Source organism: Orcinus orca, chromosome 1, assembly GCF_937001465.1.
Source record: "Orcinus orca chromosome 1, mOrcOrc1.1, whole genome shotgun sequence".
Lineage (NCBI taxonomy): Eukaryota > Metazoa > Chordata > Mammalia > Artiodactyla > Delphinidae > Orcinus > Orcinus orca.
The window spans coordinates 102,636,827-102,662,594 of NC_064559.1; the positions used below are offsets into that span (position 1 = coordinate 102,636,827).

The 25,768-nt window shown below is 48.1% G+C and overlaps 3 long non-coding RNA genes across 12 annotated transcripts in view; 2 read left to right on the top strand and 1 right to left on the bottom strand.

Moving 5' to 3' along the window:
• Positions 1-5,309, bottom strand: part of LOC117198522 (uncharacterized) — a 67,984-nt gene extending 62,675 nt beyond the window's left edge. For both annotated transcript variants that reach the window (XR_007477110.1, XR_007477109.1), the window contains exon 1: positions 4,923-5,309. This is a non-coding gene — a long non-coding RNA (uncharacterized LOC117198522). The remainder of the gene's footprint in view (positions 1-4,922) is intronic.
• The window catches only part of LOC125964257 (uncharacterized), a 161,600-nt gene that overhangs the window by 131,145 nt on the left and 4,687 nt on the right, over positions 1-25,768 (top strand). For 5 of the 9 annotated variants that reach the window (XR_007477100.1, XR_007477103.1, XR_007477105.1 and 2 more), the window contains one exon: positions 5,435-5,553. The exons of the other annotated variants lie outside the window; for them this stretch is intronic. This is a non-coding gene — a long non-coding RNA (uncharacterized LOC125964257). Of the gene's footprint in view, positions 1-5,434; positions 5,554-25,768 lie in introns of those variants that run through there. 9 annotated transcript variants of the gene reach the window in all.
• LOC125964259 (uncharacterized) lies at positions 6,369-23,836 on the top strand. The gene is made up of 3 exons (XR_007477111.1): positions 6,369-6,392; positions 15,404-15,789; positions 23,714-23,836. It is a non-coding gene; the product is annotated as an uncharacterized LOC125964259 (long non-coding RNA).

The following is a 25,768-nucleotide window of genomic DNA, read 5'->3' on the forward strand; positions in this document are numbered from 1 at the left end:
GTATTGTTCTCTGACATTCATTAGCATCACTCTTTCTCTTCCGCCAAACCTCTGCCTCTCATATACAAACACACACACACACAAACACAGAAACACACACACACACACAAATGCAGAAGGGACAAATGGGTCCGAGGAGGTTTCAGCAGAACTTGGGCCTAGGCTAAGCTCACTGTATCTTCTGTGCCAGGCATCTGTGAATGAACACCAGACCGGGGCCCATGCACATATATGCAGGGGAAGGCCGAGCTGACCCTCTGGGACCGGCCGCATCAACAGACAGGGTTCCGGACAAAGGACTCCTGGTGGCTGGAGCTAGAGCCTCTCTGCTGAAATCCATCGCCAGCTAGGCATCCCCTAAGGCACGGCAGGGTGTGTGCCATCATCTGGGTGGCTGAGAAACGCCCTCCCTGTTCATAGGGTCTTGTCCTGGGAGGATGAGGGAGGGGCAGTCCTCCCCTGACTGTCAGAATCTCTGCTCGAGTGCGTAATTCAGGCTTTGAAGTCGGACCTACTTTCGTTTTACAGCTTCGAAAGTTTCCGTTCGCTAAGGTTACTTAAGGAAAAAGCAGGGAAGAGAGGATTTAACCCAGCCCTGCCAGGCTCCAGGATATGTGTGTGTGTTCTTTTTCTTGCACTATACCACCTTCTAGGGAATTTCTTTGTTTGGAGAAGCTGGGAGGACGACGCCTGCCCAGCGGGGGCCTCTGGGACGCTGCTCCATCTTCTGTTCTCCATGGTCAGTGGAAGTCTTCACACGAGTAGAAGTCTTTACACGAGGAATATTTACTCTGAATAATAACCCCGTGTGTGTCTTTGATATGAACGTGTACCCTTGTATAAACACGTGTGAATGTGTGACTGTTTGAAGGTACTGCCTTTGCCTTCCCAACGGATCAGTGAGTTTTAAGTTCTGGAAAGACGAGATCCACGCTTTATGCTTCTTCTAGCCACTAGCACGGTTAGAGCACTTGCCATGTTGCAAAGATAAGGACCAGGGTTTGAATCTCACCTCCACCATGTGCAAGGTGTTGTTACACTGAACACGTAAGGAGCTTCTCTTCACCTTGCCACACCTCTCATAGGAAGAGCAAGACATGCTTCCATATTGTGGTATCTGTGTGTGTGAGTGCTTGGCACACACCATACCCTTTCCATGCTTCCTCAGCTTATCAGCCTCCTCCTGGGAGTAGGGTCTGCCTCCAAGAGACATGCCTGTCAGTGTTCCTTGATAGGCAAACGTCACTTTGGGCCAGAGCTGCCCAGGACTGCCTCAACAGGAGGAATCATCATGGACAGGTGTTAAAATGGAAGTTTGTGGAAGAAAAGGGCAACCACTCAATGTGGTGAATAGGCCCTGGACGAAATGCCATTTCCGCCTGTGAACACCCCTCGGATGCTTTGGTCTACACAACTCTTCCTTGTCCTGGCCCCAAGATGTGCCCTGCCCCTCACACCTTGTTCTAACTAAAGGTGTGGAGCGCATGTCGTCAGGTTGGTGGTAATAAGTGGAGGGTCTTACTACTCTGTCAGGAAGTGGAGAATAATAATAAAAGCAAGAGCTAACATTCATCCAACATTTACTATGTGTTACATCCTATTTACTATTTATTTACATTGTCTCATTGAAGACCCCTCCCCGTCAACCCCAGGTTGCAGGTATTATTCTGCCCACTATACACATGAGTAAAGTGAGGCCTAGGGAAGTATTGGATTCAGTCCATCATAGACATGCATCTGGCATCCAAACCCACTATGACGGGATAAAGGAAAATTCCACAAGATGGTCCCCACATAACCCCGTGTGCACACAATCCTAGTATGATAATTAGTGGAGGAGAAAATTAAGTGAAGCCCAGAGAGGCAAAATTCAACCTTGTCTTAATCAGCTGAAGGGGGAGGATGAGGAAATAGAGAATAAGAACCCAAATGAGAGTTCTGGGGCAAGTTCATGTATATGAGGCAAGAGAGGAGGTCTTTGGCGCCTGTGCTGAATGAGGTATCTGAGGGTGGGGAATTGGCTCAAAGAGCTCATCATTTTCAGGGAGTCCACTTAAGGTGTCTACAGCTTTTCAATTCATTTTGTGTGTCATCGTTGAGTTCTGTTGAATGCAACGCTCTGTTGGAAATATTTACAACACATAGGTCTGGAAACTGGACGCGCCCCCCAGTATTCCGTGGAGTCAAATGGTGCAGGTGGCTGCACAGGCTATGTGCTCTCTCCACCACGGACAGGAGCTGAGACCTTGAAGACTGGCCTCCTGGAAACAAGTAGCACTCGCAGCATTGGCTACTGCTCTACGCAGTCCTGGAACGCACTCCTGCTTACTTACACACATCCCGCTGTCCTTCTGCTCTGAACCTCCCTTCTCCCTGTGTTCTCCCTGGAAAGACATTTTCTGGGAGCCCTGTGGTGGATGTCATTATGACACAGATGGCCAAGTTCTCCTTCTTCCCCTCAACAGCCCTCAGTGTTCTCTCTCTGTCTCCTCTGAGTTCTGACGGCAGGAATGACGTATCTGTGGCTTCCAAGTCGTCCATGAATTAGACGCCTTCCGGTCAAACTGCTTTTTGTTGTCTTGACGGTCTGAGCTTGCTTTCATCACGGGGAGTAAACCAAGAATACTGGAGCCTTGTGTGCGACTTTGTGCTTCCACAGCATCCCTCACATTCTAAACGAAGGGAGGGGCAGGTACTTACGAAGCATGCGATGATGCATTGCTCCTTGGGATGGATGGATTGGTGATGGATAAATAGGTAGATGGATGGAGCCTAAATGGAGGGCATGAACAGTGGTGGTGGAGGACGAAGAGACCAGCCAAGCATGGAAGCAATGCTAAACTAAAACTAAAACTTTTGTCTCTAGCGTATTCTGAATTCTACAAGATCTGCGATCTATGTTGGGGATAATTCACACATTTAGTTTATGTTTTGTTCCTTTCTCATTCCTTTGGGTACTTCTGTGGATTTTCAGTGATTCCCTTGTAGCCCAGAAACGTGAAATGGGAGACAGGTACAGGAAAAGAGATGCAAAGACCTCAATGTGGGGACTCTTAGTGAGAGAAGGATTCGGTGGAAAGGTATGGGTGTAGTGGACGTAATAGAAAGAAGAAGTTTGGATTACCTGTGGACCTGAGGTTACCACTGGTTACTCAGGTTACCCTGATACAGCAAGGATTTAGGGAATGGAATGTAAGAGGGCAGTGAGAGAAAATAGCCCAGGAGAAACACCAAGCTAGAGAATCAATGTGTGCTATGACTTTAAAAATTATTCACAGTGGATATGTGTGTGTGATGGATGTATGATTTTTTTTAACATCTTTTTTGGGGTATAATTGCTTTACAATGGTGTGTTAGTTTCTGCTTTATAACAAAGTGAATCAGTTGTACATATACGTATGTTCCCATATCTCTTCCCTCTTGCGTCTCCCTCCCTCCCACCCTCCCTATCCCACCCATCCTGGCAGTCACAAAACACCGAGCCGATATTCCTGTGCCATGTGGCTGCTTCCCACTAGCTATCTATCTTACGTTTGTTACTGTATATATGTCCATGCCTCTCTTTCGCCCTGTCACAGCTCACCATTCTCCCTCCCCATATCCTCAAGTCCGTTCTCCAGTAGGTCTGTGTCTTACTCCTGGCTTACCCCTAGGTTCTTCATGACATTTTTTTTCCCTTAAATTCCATATATATGTGTTAGCATACGGTATTTGTCTTTCTCTTTCTGACTTACTTCACTCTGTATGACAGACTCTAGGTCTATCCACATCATTACAGATAGCTCAATTTCATTTCTTTTTATGGCTGAGTAATATTCCATTGTATATATGCGCCACATCTCCTTTATCCATTCATCCGATGATGGGCACTTAGGTTGTTTCCATCTCCGGGCTATTGTAAATAGAGCTACACTGAACATTTTGGTACATGACTCTTTTTCAATTTTGGTTTTCTCAGGGTATATGCCCAGTAGTGGGATTGCTGGGTCATATGGTAGTTCTATTTATAGTTTTTTAAGGAACCTCCATACTGTTCTCCATAGTGGCTGAACCAATTCACATTCCCACCAGCAGTGCAAGAGTGTTCCCTTTCCACCACACCCTCTCCAGCATTTATTGTTTCTAGATTTTTTGAGTTTGGCCCTTCTGACTGCTGTGAGATGATATCTCAATGAAGTTTTGATTTGCATTTCTCTAATTATTAATGATGTTGAGCATTCTTTCATGTGTTTGTTGGCAGTCTGTATATCTTCTTTGGAGAAATGTCTATTTAGGTCTTCTGCCCATTTTGGGACTGGGTTGTTTGTTTTTTTGTTACTGAGCTGCATGAGCTGCTTGTAAATTTTGGAAATTAATCCTTTGTCAGTTGCTTCATTTGCAAATATTTTCTCCCATGATATATGATTTTTACATAGACTGTCTCAACACATTTTGGTAGCTTGAACAAAATCTCGTCTTTTCCTTTGCCAGTGGGAGAGTTTTTGAGGCCCGGTCCTCAATTCATTTTCACCCACATGCCCTTGGAGTACTCTCTGAATTTCCATTTATTTGCCTCTACTCTACTCTTGAGCTCCTGGCTGGGTTTCCCTTACTCTTTCTGTGCCTCCGTTTTCGAGACGGGCATCATCTCCCCAGTGTCCAAAGGCTATTCTCATTTTGAAAGTATGGGGGGATGTGTCTCCATGCGGCTGAAGTGCCCATCTCTCCTCCTCACCCTGGCAGGACCAAGGAAAATGTCCTTCAGCTCAGAAGGGCATCTCCCCATGCCTTCTGCTCTACCTGGACCCTCATGGCCAGCCTTCCTAGGGCTCTTATTTAGGCAGCAGGATACAAAATCTGCAGGAGTTAACAACTGTAAGATGATGAAATGATCAAACTGACACATTCATGGCAGAGGAATTGTGTTTAATTGTTTGAAAAACTGGAGCAGAGACGAAGTGTGCTAGGAAAGGGTGGTCGGGCATGCTGCTTAAGCTTCCAAGCAGCCAAAAGGGCAAAGTATACAAGTCAGCAACGAAGATTAGAAGGTTTAGAACCGGATCCTTTGCTAAATGGGAACTGCAGCTGCTAATTCATAAAAAATGTTGATCCAGGAAGCTGCCATCTTGGTGCTGCCTTTTCCACAACTGTGGCTGCTTCCAGAAGCTGGCGGTGAGCGGTGCTGACAGCTAGCTGGCTGAGAGAGGGGAGTTGGCTTCATGTTCTCTGTTCTGCAGGGAGCTTGGCCTCTGGCCCATGCCTGGGGTTCACTTCTGCTTGGACTTCTGGCACTGCTGAGGGTCTGGGCACTTTGGGATAGAGGGCTCCTTGCCATTGAGTGGAGGTTGGCAAGGCTGCTTGCTGTGCTGAGGTGGAGTTTAGCAGTGTTTTGGTGGCGGGAAACAGTACTTTACTGGGGGGCAGCATTGCCCTGGAGGGGGACAGTACTGCTGAGGTGGGGGACAGCAATACTTTGGTGAGGGGCAGCAATACTTTGGTGGGGTGCAGCATTGCTGGGATGGAGGGCAGCAATCCTTTGGTAGCGGGCAGCACAGCTTCTGCTTTGGATGATACATTCTGGTCTGGATGTGCACTGCAATGGAAAAGACACTGAAGTGAGGAACTCTAGAACCTTAGAGACACTCAACTGAGGAGAACCACTCGCCTTGTTCAAACCTGTGCCGTTTCAACCTTTGCCTAGTGGCTTCACTGATTAAATGTGTGTGTGTGTGTCTGCAATGATGTGAGTCAGTATAAATTGTAGCTACAGTTTGTAAGCCATAGCAAGGTTTTAATTGAGACAAATAAAGAAATATAGAAGGAAGGAAGGAAAGAAGAAAGAGAGGGAAAATGGGTGAAAGGAGAAGAGTAATGGAGAGGGGTAGAAAAAACAAAAATATAAAAAATGAGAGAGAGACAGGAGAGAGAAGGAAAGAATAAGAAAGAAGGTCAGGGGCAATGAGGACAAATGTATTATCCTTCCACAGCAGATACTGTGGAATTTAGAACATGATTTTCTTGGATGTGAGTCCTGTCTCCAAACTTAACCAGCTGTGTGACTTTGAGCAAGGTACTTAACTTCTCCGTACACTTCTTAAAGAGTACGGAGAAGTTAAGTACCTTGCTCAAAGTTGTTGTAAGGATTAATGAGCATATGAAACTCCACACAAACACATGTAAATACACAGGTAAATATGAGTGTAAAGATATATGTGTGTGTGTGCTCGCGTGGTCACACACACACACACATACACACGAGAACCAAAACACGTTGAGTACTCTTGTAAAGATTTTGACCTTTTATATAAATATCAAACAATTGTAATGGAGCATGTTAACCACTCTGTAAGAGAATTCATAAAAAAGAGGCATCTAGAGACAAAATGACCGTTTAGATCGATACTAAATTCTAGGTGAGAATGCATATCTTAGAGAGGGAAGTCATGGATCCCCAGGCACTGAGCACACGGGGGCGGAACAATGGTCCTCGACTCCCAGAGCAGGACATGGCCGCTTTACCACCTCCTCATGTCCTTGCTGCTCTGAGCTCCCTGGGCCTCTGCCCCCTGCTCCCTGAGGAGCTCTCCTCCCTCGCTGCACTGGCCTTTCCCTTCAGGGCAGCCCTGCCCTAGTTTTGGTGCTACCCTCTCCTAATCAGCTCCCCTCAGCTCCTGGCCATGACAACAGTGCCACCACACACGCCAGCAGGACCCTCAAGACAGGACTCTGGTCACACCCTGGACCCCCATCTCAGCCCCCACCCCACACACTTCAGATGTTGACTTGTAGCCCAAGAGAGGTGGGTCCCAAATGATACGGACGAGAGAGGTGCCCACACAAGGCCTTTCTTTCTGACCAGCCAGCCAGTGCGCAAGCCCCAGCTCCCCGCAGAGTTTTGGACCAGGTAGAACCAAGCTCCCAAGAGCTGCGTTCCTTTGCCCGACATACCTGATTTCACCAGTGGCTGGAACGTGGAGATGCTGAGGCTTTTGAGATGCTCTAACACTGCACACCTTTTATACGTCTCAAATCCCTCTTGGAAGCCATGAGGTGGCCTACGATTGGGGCGTGCTAGACCCTAGTCACAATAGGATGCATCTGCCCTTCCTCAAACTTGAGGTTTTACTCATCTCCTTGGCTGGCAAACTCACTCTCGGTTTGATCGTGCTTGAGGATGACAGTGCCTTCACGTGAGCCCTGGCCCCATTTCTCCATCACTTTACGAGCCGTGGCTTCCTCGTGTTTCCTAACCCACTCGTGATGTTTTACCTTGAACCTTGAGTTCTGGGATGGTGCTAAGCAAGCATTCAGGACACTGCTGGGTGTGGGAGCGGTGAGGGTAGTGTTCCAGGATATTCCGGGTGGTGCGGGAAGTTGCGGGCCGATCAGCGTGCACAGCGAGCCTTGTTGTAAGAGAAACAACTACAGAGGGGTGAGTGGCTCTTGGGGAGACACAGTAAATTCAGCAAAGTTGGGACCATGACTTAACCTAGATTCAGAGCCACATTCAGCCTGATCTGGAAACAAACCTGCGCAAGTCGCTTTGATTTTGCACCTGCTGTAATATAAACAACAAATGGGGCCTGCAGCTCTCTCTGCTGCCTCTTGGTCAGCAAAACATTAGTCTTCATTCACAGAAACTGGGCGGTTACTGTTGAGAATACGTATCTCACTTACAGGTGTATAAGTCACGCAGACTGCAGGCTTCTCGGGGAAATGATTTTCATAAGTTGCAGAGGCTGGGGAGCTAAGAAACGTTGACCTGGCATGAGCTGCTGGATGACTCTCCCGTTCTGGCTCCTGGAATCTGAAATCCCAGGGCTTAAGGGCTGATGCGTCCTTCCCATTCCACTTAGAGCTTCCAGAACAAAGAAGGATGCTACAGGGCAGGGACCAGGATGAAAATGTTGAAACAACATCCATCAAAGGATGAAACATACATTAAATAATTCCCCAATTAGTGTTCTGACTGGGGCTCTGATCTTCACCACCTGGGTGACTGGGCACTTTACATCTTTGCGCACCAGTTTCCTCATCTGCTCAGGATAACCCCATACTGCATGTCAGCTGAAAGGCTTATTTTGGACAACATGTGTAAGCATGTGCACACTCTTGGGCACAGAATAAAGGCTCAGTGATGGTTGGGTGCTCCGTGAAGTCGGGCTCTGAAAGCTGGGGCAAAGCCCACTCTTAGAAGTAGGGAGGAGGTCGTTGCCGCATTTGAAGGCAAGTAGCGGCACTTGCTACCACTGTCCTAAGATCTTGACTGACACAAATGGAAATGGGCAAGCCAGGCCTGAGGGCGGCACACTTCATTCTCAGACCTGGAATTTAGCCACAGCTCAGCTACAAGCCCTACAGTAACCCTACATCTTGGGAATTCTCACTGCAGCATGAGAAGACAAACTTGGATATCAATGGTGCCTCCTCTGGGACTCACCGTAAGGCCAGGCTATGCATGGGCTGGGCCCCAAGGGAAACCCAGAGGATACCAGGACTTCCCGGGAGAAGAACCCCTTCCGCCTGTTGTCACTCTGACAGAAGCAACCCTGATAGGCTTGGACAGAGATTTCACCTCAGATCCCTAGTAGCAGAGATGAAAGGCCACGTGGAGAAGGTGTTCTGGGATAACTAATAATTCATCAAGACGTAGTGAGCTCACACTCACACCAGGCCCTGGGGACGGTGGCCAGCAAGGAGGGCCAGAGCCTCCCTGGTCCTGCTGTTTCACATCCTCTTCTCCGCCTACTGCTTCCAACTCTGTAGATACTTTTCAATGGTTTGGCTTGGATTAGCTGAAGAACTCAAACCCACTTGTGGCCGTAGCAATGCCTGCGTTACTAGAGAAAATGTGAACGTCTAAAGGTCCATGAGTTTGGGTGTGACATCCAGTCCATCTTTTCTGGCCTAAGCCCTCACTACCCAGAACAGATTTTGTTGGGTGTGGAATCTGGTATCTCAAGCATGCATTATGTAGTATTGCATCTACCAACAGAGAACATAGGAACATGTCCTCTAGGAGCCACAGGTACAACTAAACGCTTTTCCTTGGGATGGTATTGCTCCCTGACATTCATTGGCATCACTCTTTGTCTTCCTCCAAACCTCTGCCTCTCATATACAAACACACAGACACACACAGACACACACACACACACACACACACACACACACACACACAAATGCAGAAGGGACAAATGGGTCCAAGGAGGTTTCAGCAGAACTTGGGCCTAGGCTAAGCCCACTGTATCTACTATGCCAGGCATCTGTGAATGAACACCAGACCGGGGCCCGTGCACACATATGCAGGGGAAGGCCGAGCTGACCCTCTGGGGCCGGCCGCATCAACAGACAGGGTTCCGGACAAAGGACTCCTGGTGGCTGGAGCTAGAGCCTCTCTGCTGAAATCCATCGCCAGCTGGGCATCCCCTGGGGCACGGCAGGGTGTGTGCCATCATCTGGGTGGCTGAGAGAAGCCTTCCCTGTTCAAGGGGTCTTCTCCCGGGAGGATGAGGGAAGGGCAGTCCTCCCCTGACTGTCAGAATCTCTGCTCGAGTTTCTAATTCAGTCCATGAGGTCGGAGCTATTCTCATTTTACAGGTTCGAAAGATTCTGTTCGCTAAGATTACTTAAGAAAAAAGCAGGGAAGAGAGGATTTAACCCAGCCCTGCCAGGCTCCAGGATATGTGTGTGTGTTCTTCTTCTTGCACTATACTACCTTCTAGGGAATTTCTGTGTTTGGAGAAGCTGGGAGGACAACGCCTGCCCAGCGGGGGCCTCTGGGACACTGCTCCATCTTCTGTTCTCCATGGACAGTGGAAGTCTTCACACGAGGAGTATTTACTCTGAATAATAACCCCTTGTGTGTCTTTGATATGAACGTGTACCCCTTTATAAACACGTGTGAAGGTGTGACTGTTTGAAGGTACTGCCTTTGCCTACCCAACGGATCAGTGAGTTTTAAGTTCTGGAAAGACGGGATCCACGCTTTATGCTTCTTCTAGCGACTAGCACGGTCAGAGCATTTGCCATGTTGCAAAGATAAGGACCAGGATTTGAATCTCACCTCCACCATGTGCAAGGTGTTGTTACACTGAACTCATAAGGGGCTTCTCTTCACCTTGCCACTACCTCTCATAGGAAGAGCAAGACCTGCTTCCATATTGTGGTATCTGTGTGTGTGAGCGCTTGGCACACACCATGCCCTTTCCATGCTTCCTCAGCTTATCAGCCTCCTCCTGGGAGTAGGGTCTGCCTCCAAGAGACATGGCTGGCAGTGTACCTTGATAGGCAAATGTCACTGTGGGCCAGAGCTGCCCAGGACTGCCTCAACAGCAGGAATCATCATGAGCAGGTGTTACAAAGGGAAGTTTGTGGAAGAAAAGGGCAACCACCCAATGTGGTGAATAGGCCCTGGACGAAATGCCATTTCCGTCTTTGAACACCCCTCGGATGCTTTGGTCTACACAACTCTTCCTTGTCCTGGCCCCAAGATGTGCCCTGCCCCTCACACCTTGTTCTTACTAAAGGTGTGGAACCCATGTCGTCAGGTTGGTGGTAATAAGTGGAGGGTCTTGCTGCTCTGTCAGGAAGTGGAGAATAATAATAAAAACAAGAGCTAACATTCATCCAACATTTACTATGTGTTACATCCTACTTACTATTTATTTACATTGTCTCATTGAAGACCCCTCCCCGTCAACCCCAGGTTGCAGGTATTATTCTGCCCACTATACACATGAGTAAAGTGAGGCCTAGGGAAGTATTGGATTCAGTCCATCATAGGCATGCATCTGGCATCCAAACCCACTATGACGGGATAAAGGAAAATTCTGCAAGATGGGCCACACATAACCCCGTGTGCACGCAATCCTAGTATGATAATTAGTGGGGGAGAAAATTAAGTGAAGCCCAGAGAGGCAGAATTTAACCTTGTCTTAATCAGCTGAGGGAGGGAGGGTGAGGAAATAGAGAATAAGAACCCAAATGAGAGTTCCGGGGCAAGGTCATGTATGTGAGGCAGGAGAGGAGCTATTTGGAGCCTGTGCGGATTGAGGTATCTGAAGGTGAGGAATTGGCTCAAAGAGCTCATCATTTTCAGGTAGTCCACTTAAGGTGTCTACAGATTTTCAATTCATTTTGTGTGTCATCGTTGAGTTCTGTTGAATGCAACGCTCTGTTGGAAATATTTACGACACATAGGTCTGGAAACTGGACGTGCCCCCCAGCTTTCCGTGGTGTCAAATGGTGCAGGTGGCTGCAGACGCTATGTGCTCTCTCCACCACGGACAGGAGCTGAGACGTTGAAGACTGGCCTCCTGGGAACAACTAGCACTCGCAGCATTGGCAGCTGCTCTACGCAGTCCTGGAACGCACTCCTGCTTACTTACACATATCCCGCTGTCCTTCTGCTCTGAACCGCCCTTCTCCCAGTGTTCTTCCTGGAAAGACATTTTCTGGGAGCCCTGTGGTGGATGTCATTATGACACAGATGGCCAAGTCCTCCTTCCTCCCCTCAACAGCCCTCAGTGTTCTCTCTCTGTCTCCTCTGAGTTCTGAGGGCAGGAATGACGTATCTGTGGCTTCCAAGTCGCCAATGAATTAGACGTCTTCCGGTCAAACTGCTTTTTGTTGTCTTGACGGTCTGAGCTTGCTTTCCTCACGGGGAGTAAACCAAGAATACTGGAGCCTTGTGTGCGACTTTGTGCTTCCACAGCATCCCTCACATTCTAAACGAAGGGAGGGGCAGGTACTTACGAAGGATGCGATGATGCATTGCTGTTGGGATGGATGGATTGGTGATGGATAAATAGGTAGATGGATGGAGCCTAAATGGAGGGCATGAACAGTGGTGGTGGAGGACGAAGAGACCAGCCAAGCATGGAAGCAATGCTAAACTAAAACTAAAACTTTTGTCTCTAGCGTATTCTGAATTCTACAAGATCTGCGATCTATGTTGGGGATAATTCACACATTTAGTTTATGTTTTGTTCCTTTCTGATTCCTTTGGGCACTTCTGTGGATTTTCAGTGATTCCCTTGTTGCCCAGAAACGTGAAATGGGAGACAGGTACAGGAAAAGAGATGCAAAGACCTCAATTTGGGGACTCTTAGTGAGAGAAGGATTTGGTGGAAAGGTATGGGTGTAGTGGACGTAATAAAAAGAAGAAGATTGGTTTACCTGTGGGCTTGAGATTACCACCGGTTACTCAGGTTACCCTGATACCGCAAGGATTTAGGGAATGGAAAGTAAGAGGGCAGTGAGAGAAAAATAGCCCAGGAGGAACCCCAAGCTACAGAATCAATGGGTGCTATGACTTTAAAAATTATTCACAGTGCATATGTGTGTGTGGTGGATGTATGATTTTTTTAACATCTTTATTGTGGTATAATTGCTTTACAATGGTGTGTTAGTTTCTGCTTTATAACAAAATGAATCAGTTATACATATACATATGTTCCCATATCTCTTCCCTCTTGCGTATCCCTCCCTACCACCCTCCCTATCCCACCCCGCCTGGCGGTCACAAAACACCGAGCCGATATTCCTGTGCCATGTGGCTGCTTCCCACTAGCTATCTACCTTACGTTTGTTACTGTATATATGTCCATGCCTCTCTCTCGCCCTGTCACAGCTCACCCTTCCCCCTCCCCATATCCTCAAGTCCGTTCTCCAGTAGGTCTGTGTCTTACTCCTGGCTTACCCCTAGGTTCTTCATGACATTTTTTTCCCCTTAAATTCCATATATATGTGTTAGCATACGGTATTTGTCTTTCTCTTTCTGACTTACTTCACTCTGTATGACAGACTCTAGGTCTATCCACCTCATTACAGATAGCTCAATTTCATTTCTTTTTATGGCTGAGTGGTATTCCATTGTATATATGCGCCACATCTCCTTTATCCATTCATCCGATGATGGGCACTTAGATTGTTTCCATCTCCGGGCTATTGTAAATAGAGCTGCAATGAACATTTTGGTACATGACTCTTTTTCAATTTTGGTTTTCTCAGAGTATATGCCCAGTAGTGGGATTGCTGGGTCATATGGTAGTTCTATTTAAGGAACCTCCATACTGTTCTCCATAGTGGCTGAACCAATTCACATTCCCACCAGCAGTGCAAGAGTGTTCCCTTTCCTCCACACCCTCTCCAGCATTTATTGTTTCTAGATTTTTTGAGGATGGCCATTCTGACTGCTGTGAGATGATATCCCATTGTAGTTTTGATTTGCAGTTCTCTAATGATTAATGATGTTGAGCATTCTTTCGTGTGTTTGTTGGCAGTCTGTATATCTTCTTTGGAGAAATGTCTATTTAGGTCTTCTGCCCATTTTGGGACTGGGTTGTTTGTTTTTTTGTTACTGAGCTGCATGAGCTGCTTTTAAATTTTGGAAATTATGCTTTGTCAGTTGCTTCATTTGCAAATATTTTCTCCCATGATATATGATTTTTACATAGACTCTCTCTTACACATTTTGTTAGCTTGAACAAAATCGCATCTTTTCCTTTACCAGTGGGAGAGTTTTTGAGGCCGGGTCCTCAATTCATTTCACCCACATGCCCTTGGATTATTCTCTGAATTTCCATTTATTTGCCTCTACTCTACTCTTTAACTCCTGGCTGGGTTTCCCGTACTCTTTCTGTGCCTCCGTTTTCGAGACGGGCATCATCTCCCCAGTGTCCAAAGGCTGTTCTAATTTTGCAAGTATGGGGGGATGTGTCTGCATGTGGCTGAAGTGCCCATCTCTCCTCCTCACCCTGGCAGGACCTTGGAAAATGTCCTTCAGCTCAGAAGGGCATCTCCCCATGCCTTCTACTCAACCTGCAACCACATGCCCAGCCCTCCTAGGGCTCTTATTTAGGCAGCAGAATACAAAATCTGCAGGAGTTAACAACTGTAAGATGACGAAATAATCAAACCGACACATTCATGGCAGCGAAATTGTGTTTAATTGTTTGAAAAACTGGAGCAGAGCCGAAGTGTGCTAGGAAAGGATGGTCGGGCATGTTGCTTAAGTTTCCAACAAGCCAAAAGGGCAAAGTATACAAGTCAGCAACGAAGATTAGAAGGTTTAGAACCGGATCCTTTTCTAAATGGAAATTGCAGCTGCTAATTCATAAGAAATGTTGATCCAGGAAGCTGCCATCTTGGTGCTGCCTTTTCCACAAGTGTGGCTGCTTCCAGAAGCCGGGGGTGAGCGGTGCTGACAGCTAGCTGGCTGAGAGAGGGGAGATGGCTTCATGTTCTCTGTTCTGCAGGGAGCTTGGCCTATGGCCCATGCCTGGGGTTTACTTCTGCGTGGACTTCTGGCACTGCTGAGGGTCTGGGCACTTTGGGATAGAGGGCTCCTTGCCCTTGGATGGAGGTTGGCAAGGCTGCTTGCTGTGCTGAGGTGGAGTTTAGCAGTGTTTTGGTGGGGGGAAACAGTACTTTACTGGGGGGCAGCATTGCCGCGGAGGGGGACAGTACTGCTGAGGTGGGAGACAGCAATACTTTGGTGAGGGGCAGCAATATTTTGGTGGGGTGCAGCATGGCTGGGATGGAGGCCAGCAATCCTTTGGTAGCGGGCAGCACAGCTTCTGCTTTGGATGATACATTCTGGTCTGGATGTGCACTGCAATGGAAAAGACACTGAAGTGAGGAACTCTAGAACCTTAGAGACACTCAACCCAGGAGAACCACTTGCCTCATTCAAACCTGTGCCGTTTCAACCTTTGCCTGGTGGCTTCACCCATTAAATGTGTGTGTGTGTTGTGCAATGAGGTGAGTCAGTATAAATTGTAGCTACAGTTTGTAAGCCATAGCAAGGTTTTAATTGAGACAAATAAAGAAATATAGAAGGAAAGAAAGAAAGATGGAAGAGAGGGGAAAAGGTTGAAAGGAGAAGAGTAATGGAGAGGGGTACGAAAAACAAAGATAAAAAAATGAGAGAGACACAGACAGACAGAGACAGGAGAGAGAAGGAAAGAATAAGAAGGAAGGTCAGGGGCAATGAGGACAAATGTATTATCCTTCCACAGCAGATACTGTGTAATTTAGAACATGATTTTCTTGGATGTGAGTCCTGTCTCAAAAATTAACCAGCTGTGTGACTTTGAGCAAGGTACTTAACTTCTCTGTACTCTTCTTAAAGTTGTTGTAAGGATTAATGAGCATATAAAAATCCACACAAACACATGTATATACACAGGTAAATATGAGTGTAAAGATATATGTGTGTGTGTGTGCTCGCGTGGTCACACATACACACATATTCACACACACGAGAACCAAAACACGTTGAGTACTCTTGTAAAGATTTTGACCTTTTATATAAATATCAAACAATTGTAATGGAGCATGCTAACCACTCTGTAAGAGAATTCACAGAAAAGACTCATCTAGAGACAAAACGACCGTTTAGATCGATACTAAATTGTAGAGGAGAATGCACATTTTAGAGAGGGAAGTCATGGATCCCCAGGCACTGAGCACACGGGGGCGGAACAATGGTCCCCGACTCCCAGAGCAGGACATGGCCGCTTTACCACCTCCTCATGTCCTTGCTGCTCTGAGCTCCCTGGGCCTCTGCCCCCTGCTCCCTGAGGAGCTCTCCTCCCTCGCTGCACTGGCCTTTCCCTTTAGGGCAGCCCTGCCCTAGATTTGCTGCTACCCTCTCCTAATCAGCTCCGCTCAGCTCCTGGCCACGACAACAGCGCCACCACACACGCCAGCAGGACCCTCAAGACAGGACTCTGGTCACACCCTGGACCCCCATCTCAGCCCCCACCCCACACACTTCAGATGTTGACTTGTAGCCCAAGAGAGGTGGGTCCCAAATGATATGGACGAGAGAGGTGCCCACACGAGGCCTTACTTTCTGACCAGCCAGCCAGTGCGCAAGCCCCAGCTGCCCACAGAGTTTTGGACCAGGTAGAACCAAGCTCCCAAGAGCTGCGTTCCTTTGCCCGACATACCTGATTTCACCAGTGGCTGGAACGTGGAGATGCTGAGGCTTTTGAGATGCTCTAAGACTGCACACCTTTTATACGTCTCAAATCCCTCTTGGAAGCCATGAGGTGGCCTACGATTGGGGCGTGCTAAGCCCTAGTCACAATAGGATGCATCTGCCCTTCCTCAAGCTTCAGGTTTTACTCATCTCCTGGGCTGGCAAACTCACTCTCGGTTTGATGGTGCTTGAGGATGACAGTGCCTTCACGCGAGCCCTGGCCCCATTTCGCCATCACTTTACGATCCGTGACTTCCTCGTGTTTCCAAACCCACTCGTGACGTTTCCCCTAGAAGCTTGACTTCTGGGATGGTGCTAAGCAAGCATGCAGGCCACTGCTGGGTGTCGGAGCGGTGAGGGTAGTGTTCCAGGATATTCCGGTTGGTGCGGGAAGGTGTGGGCAGATCAGCGTGCACAGCGAGGCTTGTTGTAAGAGAAACAACTACTGAGGGGTGAGTGGCTCTTGGGGAGACACAGTAAACTCAGCAAAGTTGGGACCATGACTAAACCTAAACTCAGAGCCACATTCAGCCTGAACCGGAAACAAACCTTGGCAAGCTGCTTTGACTTTGCACCTGTTGTAGTATAAACAAAAAATGGGGGTTGCTGCTCTCTCTGCTGCCTCTTAATCATCAAAACATTACACTTCATTCACAGAAACTGGGTGGTTACTGTTGAGAGTACGTATCTCACTTACAGGTGTATAAGTTACGGAGACTGCAGGCTTCTCAGGGAAATGATTATCATAAGTTGCAGAGGCTGGGGAGCTAAGAAACTTTGGCCTGGCATGGGCTGCTGGACGATTCACCCAGTCTGACTCCTAGAATCTGATCTCCCAGGGCTTACGGACTGATGCTTCCTACCTGTTCCACTTAGAGCTTCCAGAACAAAGAAGGATGCCATAGGGCAGGGACAAAGATGAAAAGGTTGAAACAACATCCATCAAAGGATGAAACATACCTTAAATAATTCCCCAATTAGTGTTCCGACTGGGGCTCTGATCTTCACCAGCTGGGTGACTTTGGGCACTCTTCATCTATGAGCACCAGTTTCCTCATGTGCTAAACAGGATAACCCCATACTGCATGTCAGCTGAAAGGTTTATTTTGGACAACATGCGTAAGCATGTGCACACTGTTGGGCACAGAATAAGGGTTCAACGATGGTTGGCTGCTCCGTGGAGTCGGGCTCTGAAAGCTGGGGCAAAGCCCACTCTTAGAAGTAGGGAGGAGGAGGTCGTTGCCACATTTGAAGGCAAGTAGCGGCACTTGCTACCAGTGTCCTAAGACCTTGACTGACACAAATGGAAATGGGCAAGCCAGTCCTGAGGAAGGCACGTTTCATTCTCAGACCTGGAATTTAGCCACAGCTCAGCTGCAAGCACTACAGTAACCCTAGATCTTGGGAATTCACACGGCAGCACGAGAAGACAGCCTTGGGAATCAATGGTGTCTCCTCTGGGACTCACCGTAAGGGCAGGCTATGCATGGGCTCGGCCCCGAGGGAAACCCAGAGGATCCCAGGCCTTCCCGGGAGAAGAACCCCTTCCGCCTGTTGTCACTCTGACAGAAGCAACCGTGATAGACTTGGAGAGAGATTTCACCTCAGGTCCCTAGTAGCAGAGAGGAAACGCCATGTGGGGCATGTGTTCTGGGATAACTAATAATTCATCAAGACGTAGTGAGCTCACACAACGCACCAGGCCCTGGGGACGGTGGCCAGCAAGGAGGGCCAGAGCCTCCCTGGTCCCTAAACCGTTTCACATCCTCTTCTCCGCCTACTGCTTCCAACTCTGTAGATACTTTTCAATGGTTTGCCTTGGATTAGCTGAAGAACTCAAACCCACTTGTGGCCGTAGCAATGCCTACGTAACTAGAGAAAATGTGAACGTCTGAAGATGCATGAGTTTGGGTGTTACATCCAGTCCATCTTTTCTGGCCTAAGCCCTCACTACCCAGAACAGATTTTGTTGGGTGTGGAATCTGCTATTTCAAGCATGCATTATGTAGTATTGCATCTACCAACAGAGGACATAGGAACATGTCCTCTAGGAGCCACAGGTACAACTAAACGCTTAACCTTGGAATGGTGTTGTTCCCTGACATTCATTGGCATCACTCTTTCTCTTCCTCCAAACCTCTGCCTCTCATATACAAACACACAGACACACACAGACACAGAAACACACACACACACAAACAAATGCAGAAGGGACAAATGGGTCCAAGGAGGTTTCAGCAGAACTTGGGCCTAGGCTAAGCCCACTGTATCTTCTGTGCCAGCCATCTGTGAGCGAACACCAGACCGGGGCCCGTGCACACATATGCAGGGGAAGGCCGAGCTGACCCTCTGGGGCCGTCCGCATCAACAGAAAGGGTTCCGGACAAAGGACTCCTGGTGGCTGGAGCTAGAGCCTCTCTGCTGAAATCCATCACCAGCTGTACATCACCTGGGGCACGGCAGGGTGTGTGCCATCATCTGGGCGGCTGAGAGACACCCTCCCTGTTCAAGGGGTGTTGTCCCGGGAGGATGAGGGAGGGGCAGTCCTCCCCTGACTGTCAGAATCTCTGCTCGAGTGCGTAATTCAGGCTTTGAAGTTGGAGCTATTTTCATTTTACAGCTTCGAAAGTTTCCGTTCGCTAAGGTTACTTAAGGAAAAAGCAGGGAAGAGAGGATTAAACCCAGCCCTGCCAGGCTCCAGGATATGTGTGTGTGTTCTTCTTCTTGCACTATACTACCTTCTAGGGAATTTCTTTGTTTGGAGAAGCTGGGAGGACGACGCCTGCCCAGCGGGGGCCTCTGGGACGCTGCTCCATCTTCTGTTCTCCATGGTCAGTGGAAGTCTTCACACGAGGAGTATTTACTCTGAATAATAACCCCGTGTGTGTCTTTGATATGAACGTGTACCCCTGTATAAGCACGTGTGAATGTGTGACTGTTTAAGATACTGTCTTTGCCTTCCCAACGGGTCAGTGAGTTTTAAGTTCTGGAAAGACAGGATCCACGCTTTATGCTTCTTCTAGCCACTAGCACGGTCAGAGCACTTGCCATGTTGCAAAGATAAGGACCAGGGTTTGAATCTCACCTCCACCATGTGCAAGGTGTTGTTACACTGAACACGTAAGGAGCTTCACTTCACCTTGCCACTACCTCTCATAGGAAGAGCAAGACCTGCTTCCATATTGTGGTATCTGTGTGTGTGAGTGCTTGGCACACACCATGCCCTTTCCATGCTTCCTCAGCTTATCAGCCTCCTCCTGGGAGTAGGGTCTGCCTCCAAAAGACATGGCTGGCGGTGTACCTTGATAGGCAAATGTCACTGTGGGCCAGAGCTGCCCAGGACTGCCTCAACAGCAGGAATCATCATGGGCAGGTGTTACAAAGGGAAGTTTGTGGAAGAAAAGGGCAACCACACAATGTGGCGAATAGGCCCTGGACAAAATACCATTTCCGCCTGTGAACACCCCTCGGATGCTTTGGTCTACACAACTCTTCCTTGTCCTGGCCCCAAGATGTGCCCTGCCCCTCACACCTTGTTCTTACTAAAGGTGTGGAACCCATGTCGTCAGGTTGGTGGTAATAAGTGGAGGGTCTTGCTGCTCTGTCAGGAAGTGGAGAATAATAATAAAAGCAAGAGCTAACATTCATCCAACATTTACTATGTGTTACATCCTACTTACTATTTATTTACATTGTCTCATTGAAGACCCCTCCCCGTCAACCCCAGGTTGCAGGTATTATTCTGCCCACTATACACATGAGTAAAGTGAGGCCTAGGGAAGTATTGGATTCAGTCCATCATAGACATGCATCTGGCATCCAAACCCACTATGACGGGATAAAGGAAAATTCCGCAAGATGGTCCACACATAACCCCGTGTGCACACAATCCTAGTGTGATAATTAGTGGAGGAGAAAATTAAGTGAAGCCCAGAGAGGCAAAATTCAACCTTGTCTTAATCAGCTGAGGGAGGGAGGGTGAGGAAATAGAGAATAAGAAACCAAATGAGAGTTCTGGGGCAAAGTCATGTATGTGAGGCAGGAGGGGAGCTACTTTGAGCCTGTGCGGACTGAGGTATCTGAGGATGGGGAATTGGCTCAAAGAGCTCATCATTTTCAGGGAGTCCACTTAAGGTGTCTACAGCTTTTCAATTCATTTTGTATGTCACCGTTGAATTCTGTTGAATGCAACGCTCTGTTGGTAATATTTAGGACACATTGGTCTGGAAACTGGACGCGCCCCCCAGCTTTCTGTGGTGTCAAATGGTGCAGGTGGCTGCAGAGGCTATGTGCTCTCTCCACCAAGGACAGGAGCTGAGACGTTGAAGACTGGCCTCCTGGGAACAGCTAGCACTCGCAGCATTGGCTGCTGCTCTACGCAGTCCTGGAACGCACTGCTGCTTACTTACACACATCCCGATGTCCTTCCGCTCTGAACCTCCCTTCTCCCGGTGTTCTTCCTGGAAAGACATTTTCTGGGAGCAATGTGGTGGATGTCATTATGACACAGATGGCCAAGTTCTGCTTCCTCCCCTCAACAGCCCTCAGTGTTCTCTCTCTGTCTCCTCTGAATTCTGAGGGCAGGAATGACATATCTGTGGCTTCCAAGTCGTCCATGAATTAGACGTCTTCCGGTCAAACTGTTTTTTGTTGTCTTGACGGTCTGAGCTTGCTTTCCTTTCGGGGATTAAACCAAAAGGACTGGAGGCTTGTGTGTGCGTTTGTGCTTCCACAGCATCCATCACATTCTAAACAAAGGGAGGGGCAGGTACTTACGAAGGATGCGATGATGCATTGCTGCTTGGGATGGATGGATTGGTGATGGGTAAATAGGTAGATGGATGGAGCGTCGCTGAAGGGCATGAACAGAGGTGGTGGAGGACGAAGACACCAGCCAACCATGGAAGCAATGCTAAACTAAAACGTTTGTCTTTACCGTATTCTGAATTCTACATGCTCTGTGATCTATGTTGGGGGTAATTCACACATTGAGTTTATGTTTTGTTCCTTTCTGATTCCTTTGGGTACTTCTGTGGATTTTCAGTGATTCCCGTGTAGCCCAGAAATGTTAAATGGGAGACAGGTACAGGAAAAGAGATGCAGAGACCTCAATTTGGGGACTCTTAGTGAGAGAAGGATTTGTTGGAAAGGTATGGGTGTAGTGGACGTAATAGAAAGAAGAAGTTTGGTTTACCTGTGGGACTGAGTTTACCACTGGTTACTCAGGTTACCCTGATACTGCAAGGATTTAGGGAATGGAAAGTAAGAGGGCAGTGAGAGAAAAATAGCACAGGAGAAACCCCAAGCTAGAGAATCAATGGGTGCTATGCCTTTAAAAAATATTGACAGAGGATATGTGTGTGTGATAGATGTATGATTATTACATAGACTGTCTCCTACTTACACATTTTGGTAGCTTGAACAAAATCTCGTCTTTCCTTTTTACCACTGGGAGAGTTTTGAGGCCCGGTCATCAATTCATCTTGACCCACATGCCCTTAGGATATTCTCTGAATTTCCATTTATTTGCCTCTGCTCTACTATTTAGCTCCTGGCTGGGTTTCCCTTACTCTTTTTGTGCCTCCGTTTTCGAGACGGGCATCATCTCCCTTGGGTCCAAAGGCTGTTCTCATATTCCAAGTATGGGGGGATGTGTCTCCATGTGGCTGAAGTGCCCATCTCTCCTCCTCACCCTGACAGGACCATGGAAAATGTCCTTCAGCTCAGAAGGGCATCTCCCCATGCCTTCTGCTCAACCTGCACCCACATGCCCAGCCCTCCTAGGGCTCTTATTTAGGCAGCAGGATACAAAATCTGCAGGAGTTAACAACTGTAAGATGACGAAATAATCAAACCGACACATTCATGGCAGCGGAATTGTGTTTAATTGTTTGAAAAACTGGAGCAGAGACGAAGTGTGCTAGGAAAGGGTGGTCGGGCATGCTGCTTATATTTCCAAGCAGCCAAAAAGGCGAAGTATACAAGTCAGCAATGAAGATTAGCAGGTTTAGAACCAGATCCTTTGCTAAATGGAAATTGCAGCTGCTAATTCATAAGAAATGTTGATCCAGGAAGCTGCCATCTTGGTGTTGCCTTTTCCACAAGTGTGGCTGTTTCCCGAAGCTGGGGGTGAGATGGGCTGACAGCTAGCTAGCTGAGAGAGGGGAGTGGGCTTCATGTTCTCTGTTCTGCAGGGAGCTTGGCCTCTGGACCATGCCTGGGGTTTACTTCTGCTTGGACTTCTGGCACTGCTGAGGGGCTGGGCACGTTGGGACAGAGGGCTCCTTGGCTTTGGGTGGAGGTTGGCAAGGCTGCTTGCTGTGCTGAGGTGGAGTTTAGCACTGTTTTGGTGGCGGGAAACAGTACTTTACTGGGGGGCAGCATTGTTGCGGAGGGGGACAGTACTGCTGAGGTGGGGGACAGCAATACTTTGGTGCAGGGCAGCAATAGTTTGGTGGGGTGCAGCATGGCTGGGATGGAGGGCAGCAATCCTTTGGTAGCGGGCAGCACAGCTTCTGCTTTGGATGATACATTCTGGTCTGGATGTGCACTGCAACGGAAAAGACACTGAAGTGAGGAACTCTAGAACCTTAGAGACACTCAACCCAGGAGAACCACTTGCCTCGTTCAAACCTGTGCCGTTTCAACCTTTGCCCGGTGGCTTCACCGATTAAACGTGTGTGTGTGTGTCTGCAATGATGTGAGTCAGTATAAATTGTAGCTACAGTTTGTAAGCCATAGCAAGGTTTTAATTGAGACAAATAAAGAAATATAGAAGGAAGGAAGGAAAGAAGAAAGAGAGGAAAAATGGGTGAAAGGAGAAGTGTAATGGAGATGGGTAGAAAAAACAAAAATATAAAAAATGAGAGAGAGACAGACAGACAGAAACAGGAGAGAGAAGGAAAGAATAAGAAGAAAGGTCAGGGGCAATGAGGACAAATGTATTATCCTTCCACAGCAGATACTGTGTAATTTAGAACATGATTTTCTTGGATGTGAGTCCTGTCTCAAAAATTAACCAGCTGTGTGACTTTGAGCAAGGTACTTAACTTCTCTGTACTCTTCTTAAAGTTGTTGTAAGGATTAATGAGCATATGAAACTCCACACAAACACATGTAAATACACAGGTAAATATGAGTGTAAAGATATATGTGTGTGTGTGTGCTCGCGTGGTCACACACACACACATACACACACACGAGAACCAAAACACGTTGAGTACTCTTGTAAAGATTTTGACCTTTTATATAAATATCAAACAATTGTAATGGAGCATGTTAACCACTCTGTAAGAGAATTCACAGAAAAGACTCATCTAGAGACAAAACGACCGTTTAGATCGATACTAAATTGTGGAGGAGAATGCACATTTTAGAGAGGGAAGTCATGGATCCCCAGGCACTGAGCACACGGGGGCGGAACAATGGTCCCCGACTCCCAGAGCAGGACATGGCCGCTTTACCACCTCCTCATGTCCTTGCTGCTCTGAGCTCCCTGGGCCTCTGCCCCCTGCTCCCTGAGGAGCTCTCCTCCCTCGCTGCACTGGCCTTTCCCTTCAGGGCAGCCCTGCCCTAGAGTTGGTGCTACCCTCTCCTAATCAGCTCCACTCAGCTCCTGGCCACGACAACAGCGCCACCACACACGCCAGCAGGACCCTCAAGACAGGACTCTGGTCACACCCTGGACCCCCATCTCAGCCCCCTCCCCACACACTTCAGATGTTGGCTTGTAGCCCAAGAGAGGTGGGTCCCAAATGGTACGGACGAGAGAGGTGCCCACACGAGGCCTTTCTTTCTGACCAGCCAGCCAATGAGCAAGCCCCAGCTGCCCACAGAGTTTTGGACCAGGTAGAACCAAGCTCCCAAGAGCTGCGTTCTTTGCCCGACATACCTGATTTCACCAGTGGCTGGAACGTGGAGATGCTGAGGCTTTTGAGATGCTCTAAGACTGCACACCTTTTATACGTCTCAAATCCCTCTTGGAAGCCATGAGGTGGCCTACGATTGGGGCGTGCTAGACCCTAGTCACAATAGGATGCATCTGCCCTTCCTCAAACTTGAGGTTTTACTCATCTCCTGGGCTGGCAAACTCACTCTCGGTTTGATGGTGCTTGAGGATGACAGTGCCTTCACGTGAGCCCTGGCCCCATTTCCCCATCACTTTACGAGCCGTGGCTTCCTCGTGTTTCCAAACCCACTCATGACGTTTTCCCCTAGAAGCTTGACTTCTGGGATGGTGCTAAGAAAGCATGCAGGACACTGCTGGGTGTGGGAGCGGTGAGGGTAGTGTTCCAGGATATTCCGGTTGGTGGGGGAAGTTGCGGGCCGATCAGCATACGCAGCGAGCCTTGTTGTAAGATAAACAACTACAGAGGGGTGAGTGGCTCTTGGGAAGACACAGTAAACTCAGCAAAGTTGGGACCTTGACTTAACCTAGACACAGAGCCACATTCAGCCTGAACTGGAAAGAATACTTGGCAAGCCGCTTTGATTTTGTACCTGCTATAAAATAAACGAAAAATGAGGGTTGCAGCTCTCTCTGCTGTCTCTTGGTCAGCAAAACATTAGTCTTCATTCACAGAAACAGGGTGGTTACTGTTGAGAGTACGTATCTCACTTACAGGTGTATAAGTCACGCAGACTGCAGGCTTCTCAGGGAAATGATTATCATAAGTTGCAGAGGCTGGGGAGCTAAGAAACTTTGGCCTGGCATGGGCTGCTGGACGATTCTCCCAGTCTGACTCCTAGAATCTGATCTCCCAGGGCTTAAGGGCTGATGCGTCCTTCCCGTTCCACTTAGAGCTTCCAGAACAAAGAAGGATGCCACAGGGAGGGACAAGGATGAAAAGGTTGAAACAACATCCGTCAAAGGATGAAACATACCTTAAATAATTCCCCAATTAGTGTTCAGACTGGGGCTCTGATCTTCACCAGCTGGGTGACATTGGGCACTTTACATCTTTGCGCACCAGTTTCCTCATCTGCTACACAGGATAACCGCACACTGCATGTCAGCTGAAAGGCTTATTTTGGACAACATGTGTAAGCATGTGCACACTGTTGGGCACAGAATAAGGGCTCAGTGATGGTTGGGTGCTCCGTGGAGTCGGGCTCTGAGAGCTGGGGCAAAGCCCACTCTTAGAAGTAGGGAGGAGGTCGTTGCCACATTTGAAGGCAAGTAGCGGTACTTGCCGCCAGTGTCCTAAGACCTTGACTGACACAAATGGAAATGGGCAAGCCAGTCCAGAGGATGGCACCTTTCACTCTCAGACCTGGAATTTAGCCACAGCTCAGCTGAAGGCCCGACAGTAACCCTAGATCTTGGGAATTCACACTGCAGCATGAGAAGACAGCCTTGGATATCAGTGGTGCCTCCTCTGGGACTCACCGTAAGGGCAGGCTATGAATGGGATCGGCCCCGAAGGAAACCAACAGGATCCCAGGCCTTCCCGGGAGAAGAACCTCTTCCGCCTGTTGTCACTCTGACAGAAGCAACCCTGATAGGCTTGGAGAGAGATTTCACCTCAGGTCCCTAGTAGCAGAGAAGAAAGGCCACGTGGGGCATGTGTTCTGGGATAACTAATAATTCATCAAGACGTAGTGAGCTCACACTCACACCAGGCCCTGGGGACGGTGGCCAGCAAGGAGGGCCAGAGCCTCCCTGGTCCCTAAACCGTTTCACATCCTCTTCTCCGCCTACTGCTTCCAACTCTGTAGATACTTTTCAATGGTTTGGCTTGGATTAGCTGAAGAACTCAAACCCACTTGTGGCCGTAGCAATGCCTACGTAACTAGAGA